The sequence below is a fragment of the Sorex fumeus genome, unplaced genomic scaffold (genome assembly GCF_029834395.1).
Source record: "Sorex fumeus unplaced genomic scaffold, SorFum_2.1 ptg000003l, whole genome shotgun sequence".
Taxonomy (NCBI): domain Eukaryota; kingdom Metazoa; phylum Chordata; class Mammalia; order Eulipotyphla; family Soricidae; genus Sorex; species Sorex fumeus.
The window spans coordinates 12,253,009-12,266,311 of record NW_026606060.1 but is presented as its reverse complement, the minus strand read 5'-3'; positions in this window follow the sequence as shown (position 1 = coordinate 12,266,311).

The following is a 13,303-nucleotide window of genomic DNA, read 5'->3' as shown; positions in this document are numbered from 1 at the left end:
GACTAGGTGTGGTATCTAGCACTCCATTCACCACAAACTCAAACTATCAAGACAAAATCCCTTGATCTCTATTACATCATTCTATATGCAAAGAACATGAGTTGAGTATAAGAAAAAAAGCTGGTTTTCAAATGTGGTTTTCTTCTACTTTCAAACTATTTTCGTGAGCTATGAAATGGAAATAACAATGGTAACAACAATTCCTGTTTTATGTGATAAAAAAAGCCATGTAACACAGTATTTGTGAAATTTAGCACAGATTCACTTGGTAATGAAGTCAATTTTGTTTTAATAATTATGTTCTAAACAAGTTGTATAACTTCTCTTTATGTTTTATTTTTGTCTGCAAAACAAGGATAATTTAAAAGTATCTCTACTACGTGTGGTTATGAGGATGAAATGAAATAGTTTCAGTAAACCTGTTAACAGAAAACTTAATGCATAATTAGAGCTCAATACATGTTGGGAAAATTATTAAGGTTGTTGTGAAAATGAAAATAATTTTTATCTATGCAAATCACTGAACTTTATGCTTGGTGCCTCACAGACATTCAATATTACTTGTCTTCTTTTCTCAATAATCAGAAAATCCACTAGGTAGTATAAGTTTAATTATCATAAAATTTTAAAGGGCAAGCTCACCAATGACAATGACAATACTTTCCTGTCCTAAGAAATATAAAATTTTCTGGACTGTTCTCTTGTCAAGATATCTCAATCTTGATAGAAATTTAGCTGTTATTTTCTGCCAAAAGAAAAAGAGTCCAGATCCTCCCACGAAAGGAATGAGATAAATACATCGGAACTGTCCTTTGACCCCACTATATTCCTCACAGACACTCTTCAGTGAAGTGGTGGAGGAGAAAGAGGGGTTTGTTGTTAGTAACCCAAGTCAGTTGGTTTGTGCTTAAAAACAGAGAAGTACAAACAACCTCTATTATAGAGATGGGGAGATACTGTTGGCAAGTATTGTCTTATGAGGAAAAAAAAAGAACCTTAGTTTGAAGTTTGAAATAAAGAGAAGATCACTGTAGCACTGTAGCACTGTCCTCCGATTGTTCATAAATTTGCTTGAGCAGGCCCAGTAAAGTTTCCATTGTGAGACTTGTTGTTACTGTGTTTGGCATATCGAATACGCCATGGGGAGCTTGCCAGGCTTTGCTGTGCAGGTGAGATACTCTCGGTAGCTTGCCAGGCTCTCCAAGAGGGGCGGAGGAATTGAACTCGGGTCAGCCATGTTGGCTGCGTGCAAGGCCAACGCCCTACCTGCTGTGCTATCGCTCCAGCCCAATTAGAATTTTATCTCAGGAAATCCTTTTAAATAAGTTTGGCTTTCAGGGGAAAGCTTATCTAATGAGAAAGTCCATTTTGTACTATTCATATCCTCTAGGAGGCCAACTGAGCATGAGTTGCCTCCCTCTTGTGACAATTCCAGAAGACCTACATTCTGGATGTACTCGAGGGGTGGACATATGGAAGAAAAGAGATGAGCAGTGGACAACTAAGCTAATAATATATGAAGCCAATAATAGAGGAAAATGTAATCTCAAGATGTCTTATAGGGCCTAAAAGAAATTAACATGGAAAACCAGAAAGTTTTTATTCCTTATTAGGGTACTTGTTTCCCATTTCAGGTACTTTGGCTTAAGACTGTCGCTTGGACTGTCTGCACTCATAATTATTCATGGTGCTATTGTTACAGAGAGAGGTAGAAACCTCAAGTGTAAGTATATAGTCCAATGACTAACATAGAGTTAGCTTGGTTTTGGATATCTACTTCTTGGAATTGATTTAAATCACATCTATAATCTGTTTTATCTATTTAATATTTATGTTTAGGTGGCAAATTTATTTATTTATTTATTTTGCTTTTGGGGTCACTATCAGTCATTTTCAGAGCTTATTTCTGGCTTTGTACTCAGGAATTACTCCTGGCGGTACTCAGGGGACAAGATGGTATGCTGAGGATCAAACCTGGGTTGGCCATGTGAAAGGCAAATGCCCTACATGCTGTACCATAGCTCCTGCCCTAGGTAGTAAATTTAACGGTGAGTCTCAAAATGTAGTCTAGAGGATAATAGATAACTAACCTTATAAAGTTATAAAAACATTACAACTCATAATATAACAGGTACAAAATTAGATATATAGACAGAAAGAAAGTTTAATTGGTAAATTGTATCCTTCCATCACTTGTTAAAGACATCCATATAAATCTCACTTGTGAGATCCAGAAGCAAGGTTTCAAAAGGCAACGATACTATCCATTTTCTGCTCTATGATTGGCACCCTGCCCCTGCCCTGACAAACATTACTGGGTATGATCCTGATGTCAACCCTATACTGTGGACAGTGGTTCTTAATGAAAAAAATGCATGTTTATGGCAATCTAAAACAGGAGTCTCATATTCTAAACAAAAAAGATGTGGAACTAATTTTAAACAAGATGTCTTGTAAAATGCAACATTTCAGTTAAAACTAAGGTCAAGCAAAGTCAATTGGGTACTAGAGAAAGACACTTAAAAATTATGAGTAAGGCAGTCATAAAAGCAAAGAAAACATTTCACAAGAATTGATATTGTCTAAAGTAAAAGTGTGAGCAAAAGAGGAGAGTCAAGAAGAGACAGGTGATATAGGATCCGGTCCTCATGCAAGGGAGTGAGGAGTTATCAGATAAATTTTAACAGAAGAGAAATATTGAATGTGTTTCTATATCAGAACATTTTCTCTAGAAACCATGCAGATGCATTTGAGGAATACACGGCTAAAATCAGAGAGACCAAATATGAAAATACTGCAATAGTTTGCAAAGAAATGAGAAGGAGGAGCCGAAATAGATGTAAATAGGAGATCTTAAAACAAAGTACTGATTCTAATAATTTTTTTAATCAAGGACAAATCTTTAGCATTATGGGAAACAGAAGAAAGAAGTTTGTTCTGGCACAGTGCCTGAGATAGAGAATATAGAAAGATTAACCCAGTAACATTCTAATGTGGTTGTAATATGCAAACCAGTCTTCTCACTGTGAATGGATCCCATATGGTCTATCTCCACAGGAAAAAGAAGGAGCAAAACTTTCTGCAAGTAATTTCTTATTTTCATGATTTATTATTAAAAATAAATATAACTAATTTCTATGGTGAAATGTTATTTGGCAATAAAATTAATGTGTTATGAAATCATGAAAAATGTGAAAGAAATTTAAGTCAAGAGAAAGAAGTCAATCTGAAAAGACTTTTCTGTATGATCTTAACTATGTCATTAAGGAAGAAAACTATGGATATAGTAAAAATATCAATAGTTTCAGGAGTTGGCGGGAAGGAAGACAAGGTAAATAGGTATAATACAGAAGAATTAGAGGACAGGGAATCTTCTGTTTGATATTGTAATGTCATTTTTATTTTGTCAAGATCTATAAAACATGCAATAGTGAAGCCTAATATTAACTATGGGTTTTTAGTTAACAATTTAACTAATTAAATTGTTTAAAGTTTGGAGTCTACCAAGTTTGTAGTACATTTCAGTGGAGATGCCCAGCTGCTAATTGCCTAATAAATCATAATAAATGCAATACAATTATGTAGTATTAATAATATCACGGCAAAGCCTTTTGCAAGCTACTCGTGACATACTCAATATACTAAAAACAGTAACAACAAGTCTCACAATGGAGACATTACAGGTGCCTGCTCGAGCAAATTGATGAGCAATGGGAGGACAGAGCTACAGAGCAGTGCAGTACTAATAATAGGGATTTTTTTGGGGGGGGGGGGCGAGGCTTTGGGATAAAGTGAGGAGGTTGTAACTCCATGCCTTCTCCTCCACTTTTTTTGTAAACCTAAAATTTCTCTTAAAAGCATATTTCCAATCAAATCTGCTTGTTAATTTATGGAGGACATTAGGATGGAGGTGTCTTAGGTCATCTCCCATGTGAGGTAGTTCTCTGATTTCCCTTAAATTCATTACTGGGATGTGGAAAGAAAGATGTTCTGGTATTTTGCATATTTGGTTCTGGAAATCAACTTAAAGCTTGGGAGCAAAAAATTCTCAAGCTATTCAATAACTTGTTATTAGATCAGAAGTTGTATTGCTATCAGTAGATTAGAAATTAGTTATTATTTTTTTCTACTCATCTAATATTTGCTGCTTAGTGCATTATGATCCTCAAGATGAAAAGCAAGGGCAATTTATTTAGTGTGGAATTTCTAATTTCTTCCATCACTGGTTTGGCAGTAGGCTCTGAAGCATAACAACCTCTTAGAATCCAGAAAGGAGAATTAATCTATAAAAATTCAATTAACCTGTACAATGCTCATTGAGTCCTCACAGAACTTAATCAGAGTTTTCTTAACTTATTAGCCGGTTCGCCTATTTTGCATCTTGTAGCCTGAATGATGGCACTAAACAATCAGAATAATGCTGACAGGCTAAACAAACTAATAGAGCACGTTCAAGGATTGTATCTTTCCATCACTTGTTAAAGATATCCATATAAATCTCACTTATGAGATCCAGAAGCAAAGTTCTAAATGGCAGTGAGTACTATCCATTTTCTGCCTGACACAATATGCCACAAAACAATGTGTTTCTCATCCACTGCTGATGTACAGTCACCAAATGAGGGAACTCCACATTCTTGGGCTACACCCTACTTATGTAATAAAAGCTATCTCAGATTCAGTATTCTTAATAGTATAGAGATATTATTGCAGAAGCAATGAGTCAGTTGAAATCATTCTAAATTTTTCACAGGAAGATCTCTGTTGAGAAATCTGTATAGAACTAAGGGCTGTTATACTGATTCCCAACAAAGTGTTTTCTATTTATCCAAAGCCTACTTACTCTATTTGAACTATTAATTATGTGTTGTGGGAAGCATATTTGCAGGTAGAGAAGGTGGATTCAGGTTTGGAAGTTTGGAGTCTACCAAGTCTGATGTATATTTCATTGGAGATGCCCAGCTGCTAAGCAGATTGCACTGAAACTCTGGAAGGAGTTTTGACTTGAAAGTTAAGTTTGGGAATATCGTTATAAAAAGAGTTGACTTATTGAATATAAGGTAGGGATTCTATATATAAAAATGAGAGTGAGACTCTCCAATGAGACTGTGGAGAGGATTGAGGAAACAATGACAGTGGGAAGACAATCAAGAGAACAGAATAAAATCCCCGAGAAGTTGAGATGCAACCATCAGAGATGAGAAGGGAAGAATACACCAATAACATCAAGAAAGTCAGACTTTATGGAACCCAGGAATGTACGTGGCTGTGATGTTACAGTATACAAAAGTTATAACAATATGAAGAATGAAGTTGACAGATTAGTTTGTGAAAATTTAATCATCAATTAACTTTGGAAAAGAAGTTATAGAAAATGAGAGGAGCTGGAAGTAGATTAAATGCAGACAGATGAGTTACTATTGCTAAGTGTGGATACTGTGTCTTGAAATTTAATTAAAGAAAGGAACAAAAGAGGAATGAACAGTCAGAGGAGATTAAGGTAAAGCAATCAGTACCTAGGACAAAAAAATGATACATTAGATAGTTTTATTTGGGTACATGGTATAAATATGTAGTGTCTCCAACAAACAAAGTTTATATAACTTTCCTTAGCAGTTTAGGAATATAAACATAGAAATTGAGAGACTGCCTTAAGCCGAAGCTTGGTTTCTGAATAGGTGACAAAGAACTTGAAGGGCAAAAGAGAGGAAATAAAGATATGAAGCATGAAGTCTAGCTGAAGATAGGGAAAATTGAAACAGGCAAGGAACTGAAGTGATATAGAGACTGTTGATCTAAATAGAGTCACAGAATTAATATTTTATGAATTTCTTTCAGAATTTCTTGTTCAAATTTAAGAGAATTGTAGAGAAGAAAGAGAACAATCTCAGATAGTAAGGTTAAGATTTCAAAAGTGTTTCTAAGAGATGACCAAATATAGAATGCTAGTGGACATGGGCAACTGCAGTAGACGGGTTAAAAAGGTCCCTCAAAGTATTTTTAAGGTTGAGTTGAGAACAGATTGTTATCAAGGTGCCAAAGCTATTCAATTTCATGGTAGAGCTATGAGTAGAAATTCCCATTCACTTCAAGCTTAAGTCCTTAGTAGGGTGAAGGAGGGCAAAGACCAATGTCAATGAGAAAGAAGGAAAGAAAAATAAACGGTTGAATGGTAGCTAATAAAAATAAGCTTTCTAAGGTGAACTTTTAAGAATATTGTTTGGAACTACCAGTACCAACAAACCAACCAAATAAACAGAAAAGCTATAAATGTTCTACCCTAAACCTGAAGACCTATAGGAGAAAAAAGTGCAAAATAGAGGAGGCCCAAAGAAGTCAGAGTGTTGGAAAAAGGCGGGAGGAATGACACTATTATAAACAATTGAGAATGCAATGCCTTTCAAATTTAGGAAGCACAAAGCAATTTGATTTTGGAAAGGATCTCTGAAGAAAGTACTACTTTTCCAGGCTGGGAGGTGAATGCGGGAAGGGAGTTTGAGCATCCTTTTCTTTTCCTTTTGTATACGTATTCTCTTGTCATAATCCAACCTTCAGATAAGTAGAGAATTCTGGATTATTTTATTTATTGTAGTGCCTTCAGCACTTAGAATGCCAATAATAAGGTTTTTTGGTACTTTAGTAAGTACGCTGATAAATTCAAGGACAAATGAGAAGTGAAAAGAATAAAAAGCAGGCATTAATAATCAAAAGTCACAGATGAAATTGAACTCCTAGCATCCAAGCTGAAAAGTTCTTTCAGAACTTTAAAAAATTTTAATTCTATACTGACCCGTGATATAATGTTGATGGAAATATTTGGAAAGATAAAAATGCCATACAACTTAAAAGAAACGAGAGGGGAAAGCACAGTGATTTAGAAAATCAAAATGGCATTCTCCAATCTCTAGACTACAGTTGATATGATTACTTATTTCTGCTATGAGTAAGTGTACTTCTCTGGGGAATGTTCCTTAAAGTAGCATATATTTAGGTTTTGGATACAATGTCAGATTTTTGGAATCAGAGAATGTAATTTAGGCCAGCATCTCCTTGTTAGCCATTTTTGTAATTCAAGAAATCTACAAATAAGTATAATTACTTAGTTCTGTTGTTTATCATTTGAAGATAGTAGATAATTGACTTTATGTATAGTCGATGAAGCAAAAAGTCAAAATTCACATACTTGGGAGTTTATAATTTGTTGAATGAAAAATGATTCATATCCTTGAAATATTTAGAAGAGAATATATAATTAAACATTCAGTTAATCTGGGTAACATTTACAAAATCTAATGAAAGAGGAAAAAGACCCATGAACGGATGCCATAAAGATCTGGAAAATTCTGGATAAACAGAGAACAGAGAGGTGGGGTGCAGATAATTTTTCTTCCCCTTATATTTTCTAAGCCTATAGTATTTATTTTAATTCCATTTCTCAGCTTTCTACAAGCTCCTCACATCAATGTTTTCCTTATAAAGAAATTTTAAGAAGTCAATTTATGTAACACATGTACAGTTAGAAAAATCAGGAGTATTGAGGAAAGTGTGTGTGTGTGTGTTTGTGTGTGTGTACACACATGTGTGAGTGTGTTAAAAGTTGGTGTGGTGACTGGAAACAAAATCAAGAAATATAACTAGAGAAAAACACCTTTTAATTGATTAGAAGAAAGAATTGGCATTGTTCCTTGTTTTTGTAGACTTTTACACCTGGTCCAGAGCTGTTATTCAATTCAAATTTTATTAACATATGAAATCTAATGCAGCAAATGAATTCTCCCAATTTAGATCTTTTAATTAAAAAAAGAAGAAAAGCTTGCAAGTTGAATGATAGCTTTATAGAATATGATAGGGCTTCATCTTAGAAAGGCAAATGTCAAAGTTATCTGCTAATGTAAATAGTAGGGAAGAGAACAGATGTAGAATACAACTAGAGAAGAAAACAGTGTTCCCAGATAGTAGAATAATGAAACTCCAAAGAAGGGGAAAACTATATTGATAATGATGAAAATAAGCCACATAATTCATTTTCTAGATGCATTTTAGTAATTTGCATTAAAGTTAAGGAACTCTAGGAAGCTATGTGCACAAATTTAAAGATGCATACATAGAGGTGATCATGTAATGCCATAGCATACAATGTTACGGCATTGCATATATTAGCAAAGAGACAGGCAGTATGCCCAGAGACAAAACATGTTTCAGTAAATCTTAGAATAATCCTGCAGTAAAGTAAGAATAATATGCAATAAATAAATTATATAGTCTTATACTTAGTAACATGGAAAATTATTCATGACATGTTATTAAATAAAAATGTAGTTTGCAAAACAACATGTAAAAGTTAAGTGAAATTTTATTCAAAATCTAAATACATAACAGTGTTAATCCTTCTGATAGTCTCTAAGATTTGCTCAGAGGCGTAAACTAAATTTGAAGCTTTACTTTTTTGCTTTCCTCCCCATTCCTAATTATTGTGCCGCTGAGCCATCCCTGGGACCCCAAAATCTATTTTTCAAATCGCTGTGCAAGTTACTTACTATGGAATAAATCGTGTTCTCCCAAATTCATATTTTGAAGCCATAGAACCCAAAGTGAATATATTTAGAGATAGGAACTACAAGGAGGTAATTCAAGTTAGGTGAGATCATAAAGATGAATCCTTGATAATAAGATTAGCTTCTTTTGCAGGAAAGTTTGAAAAGATTACAGAAATCCAGACACTTGAATCAGTCAGATGCTTCTGGGTGAGACTAACCTGTGAATAAGTCCTCCAAGAAGATTGCTCTTCCTGATGTCTATGGATCTCATCCAATCAGCTGAAGAACTGAATAGGGAAAAAAAAAGTGTTGACCCTCTAGGGAGAAGAGGCAACTCTTCTTGCCTGACTTCCTTAAGCTGGGAAATCATTTTTAGCCTATCTTCAGGCTGGACTTGAAACACCAGCCTTTTCTGGTCTCTAGTTTGTTGACCTTTAGATTGGGCTGTCTCGCCTACATCCCAGGCCTGTGTCTGAAACTATACTGTCAGGTCTCCTGGTTTTCCTCCTGTCCAAACTGCAGATGTTATTATAGTTAGGACCTTTAACTGCATCAGTGAATTCCATATAATAAATAAATAAGTTAATAAATGCTTTTGCTTGTACAAATTCACACAAGGAAATAGACAACTCTTGAGATAAATAATTATGCATTTATTCTGTTTCTTTGGAGACTTCTATCTCATCGAACCACCAGTAACCTGTAGAAAAAGCTCGATAATGTTTTGGCTTTCTATGAACTCCTCATGTATTTTTCAACCGGAGGAAATTGCTTTTAATGTCTATTTTATTCTGCTACATAAGATACCAGTTATCCAGTGGAAAGAAACCATCTGGATATTTCATTGACTTAACTTCTGGGGTTTCTGAGGATGCAGACACAGCAGCAGTATTCAGAAGGCAGCACTTCTTTTGCCTAACAGTCTAATGGTCTGAAAGTGACTGTTTATGACCCAGATTAGTTTTTGAGTCTCTAGTGCAAACATAGCTATTCATACTCTGTGTATGGATAGAGAAAATACTATAGTATTTCTCCTTCATCAACTTTAAAAAATCTAATAACTCTCAGAATGCTGTCATGATAGTCCATGTTGGTCCTGGAGAGATAGTACAGGGGTTTCCTGGCATTGCCCCTGGTCCCTCCCAGCACTGCAGCGGTGACCTTGAGCACAGAGCCAGGAATAAGCCCCAAGCACTGCTTGATGTTGCTCCCCAAACTAAAACAAACAAGCAAAAAAGATTATTGATGTTCCTCTTAAATTCAGTACTGAAACTAAATACAGACTCCACATGCAATTGACCCTGACTAGTGAAATGATGAGCTATTTTATGTGGATATTCTTGTTCTAGGACAAACGCTTAAGACTGCTTGGCATTTTGAAGGTTGCCATAATATTTTCTTCAGTCTACCAGATCACATTTAAACAATGTACAGTTCACTGAATAAGCTTTGCTTTTGTTTGGGATTTATTGGTTTAATTTATTTCTGATTTCCCTTTCTATTCTTATTGAAAATAAAAGTGAAACAGGAAATGGAATTTTTTCCATAGCACATTATATCCATTGATTTGAGCAGAGCCTTTCTTATCTGATTTATTGTTGATCTCTGCTTCCCAGTCTTTTCTTATGACATGAAAGCATTCATAGCAAAGGGTCTGTTGAGTGAATAAACACCCAAAATAGTGCTATTTTATATGTGTTTCAAATTTACACAAATGGCATTATATTAGTTCTATTTTCTTTATAATTTTCCTTTAACTGATACCAACTTCCTCTGTAAATCTCTTCCAATTATCCTATTCAAGGTGTCTTAAACTCTTTTATAGAATCCCTATTTTTATATTTCAATTGTTTTGAGTCATTTTATATTTTCCTGCATTTCTTTTCCCTCCTAGCTTGAGGGTAAGCTCCTAGAGGAGGAGGTCAGTGGCATTATTTTCTTAGCACCAAAACTTGTTTTCACACATTGCTTAATATATTTGTAGTAAATGAATGAATGAAAATGAAGCAGCAGATTTGTGTTCCCCATTTTTTCCCATCTGCAACTCTTCTCCTCCTGAATCAGAAATTGGCCTCACAGAAGCATTTATATTCCATACATCTTCCAGGTGAAACCAAAATGTGGCTCAATACTGCAGTACCATTGATGTCATAAGCAGTCTCATGCATGCAAATAGATGTCTCAAAAAAAGGAGGTCAGCTTTGAGAACTCACTCAAGCTCACTCAGGGAAGGCCTGCCAGGTTTTGATGGGTGAGGGAATGCTGCCAAATAGTTCAGGAAAAACCTTCAAAGAATAAATCAAAGTTGAAACAGAGAAGGAGGAAAAGGTTATAATAAGTTCAAAGAGATAAGAGGTAACCTTTGGGCTGTGTCAGGAACAATCATTATGGTAGACCATAGCATTGCCTTTGTGAAAGAAAACGATGTTACTATGCTAAAGAATTCCAGTGAGAGGCCAGTCTGATATTGTCCAGCATTGTCCCCACTCGGAAGTGTTCCACTGGTCTGACACAAAGGATTCTGGGAGCTAATATGGTTTAGTTAAATTCTTGCACTGAAGCCAGAGTTGCTCAGAGAATAAAAATTCGGTTAATACTAATACAGTTCTATCTAAAACTCAGGAAGCTATTTTTTCCTTTGCAATTACCTTTCATTTGTTATATGATTCTGAAAATGTCCCTTTCCATCTGGCCTCAGTAACCTACCCTGGGAAATGGGGTACTTGTTTCCACACCCCTACATCTAAAGGTGAACTGCAAAGATTAATTGGGACATTTTAAAAGAAAGCTTCATCTTTTGATCCCTCAAAGTAAAGACTGGCATTATGATTGATCACCTAGGTGATGAGCGAAGTCATTCAGTCCTCCCTGCTATGTATGTACGTCTCTCCCAGCTCTCCTTTGAAAGAAAACCAGCCAGTTAAAGCATCAAGCATCGACTGGAACGCTCTCAGCTCTCAATGACTGCAGAGAGAAATATAGCTCTCAGCATAGAAAATATCTTTCCAGTGCTCCAATAAATAGCTTTCCATTTTCAGCCCCAGGGATTTCAGTGTAGCCTAGTTCCTGTTTGCTGCCACCATCACCATTGCAACTTTGGGCAGCAGAAATGATTTATGAGGCCTATAGCCATTCTGAACTTTAATTAGCATGCAAAAAAACTATCAACTTTTTTAAAAGAGCATAAACCAAGGAAGATGAAACCTGAACTCTTTTAGAACATTAATTACTTTTCTAGCATTTTATCTTTTTTTTTGTCCCTGAAAGAGAAGCTAACAAACCAAAGTATACTTTCTAAGTTTACCTATTAAAAGTGCTGCTTATTTGAACAAGTGTTCTAGTGGCCTTCAATTTCCTTTCTAGACCTGCTTGTTATCATTTAATTGCTCTTTCTCCCCCTCTCTCTCTCCCTCTCTCTCTCTCTCTCTCTCTCTCTCTCTGTGTCTGTCTTGCTCTGTCTCTATCGTCTCTATCTCTCTTTCTCTTCTCTTCAATATAAGACCCTGGTTGCCATGGCAATGGGAACCATGACAATAATCAGGTAACTGTCTTCTCTTTGAATGACTAGTAGGAAATATAAATAAACAGAGATGACACACACAGCTCAGATCCACTCTAGCACCCGCCTCATTGTCTTGGAAGGAAAGGATTCACACATCATGTAGTGAAACCTTTTGAAAAATGTGAGAATTTATTGTGTAATCACTTCCTTAGGAGAAAGGTTAGAATTAAAAGCCAAACAGGGGCCAGGTAGTTGCAGAGCTGAATAAAAGGAAAGTTGATCAGATATTAGGGCATAGATTGTATAGAGTGCAAATTGAAAATGTTTTGTCTAAACCCATGGTTCCAGGGGTTAAAAAAAAATAGAAGGAAGGAAGAACAGCAGGTTGAACATGACAATTGGGGGTTTCACATGACAAGTAATACTTTGTCACTTAGACTAAATACAGACAGACCCAGCTACAAAAAAGGAAGCAAGAATATTGTTTATAAATGGAGAGAATTATAAATGGAGAGAATATTGTTTATAAATGGAGTGTGCCCTGTATATATCATCCAGGCATTAATATTTCCTTCTGGAGATTTCTTTGACACGAACATATATTTAATACTCTTCTGGGATAGTTACATAAATGATAAATGAACACAATAGTTAGTAGAACTTAATCTTATAGTCACTTGTTGCTAAAATCAAGAACTTATAGTCAAGGAAGCTTACCTGACCTCATATCAGAAGACAGTATACTTCAAGGGCTGATGCTTTAATGCAGTTGCTCTCTGTACTTGATTAATGCATGAAAATCAACATTTCAAATGAAAAGGGTTGGCAGCTGTGGGATTTTTTTTTTTTTAAAAAGCTTTTCTGACTTGATATTTAAACGGATTTATGTCTAGCTCAGGTTTGAATTAGTACAAAACAAACCAGGAACCCAGGGTGTAAAACTTAAGGAACACTAAGCATTAGGATCACCTAGGAGTAGGGAGAAGCACCTGAGAAAAACTGACTTCTAAACTTTCCTCACCCTAGTTTCCACCTTGGTGAGCTCTCTGCTTCAGGATTTTTCTGATTATTTGGCGTTGTCATGAAAGTAACAAATTGTGTATCTGATAAGTTACTTCCTATTCCACAAGTGAACCTTTCAAGTAACATGTTAAAAACACTTGAAAGGAGACAGCTTTGACACATTAGGAATCTGGGTGACAAGGTAAAGAAATTATATTGTACCCACCTTGTATGCTTGCATTACCAGGCCTTGGTTTGAGAC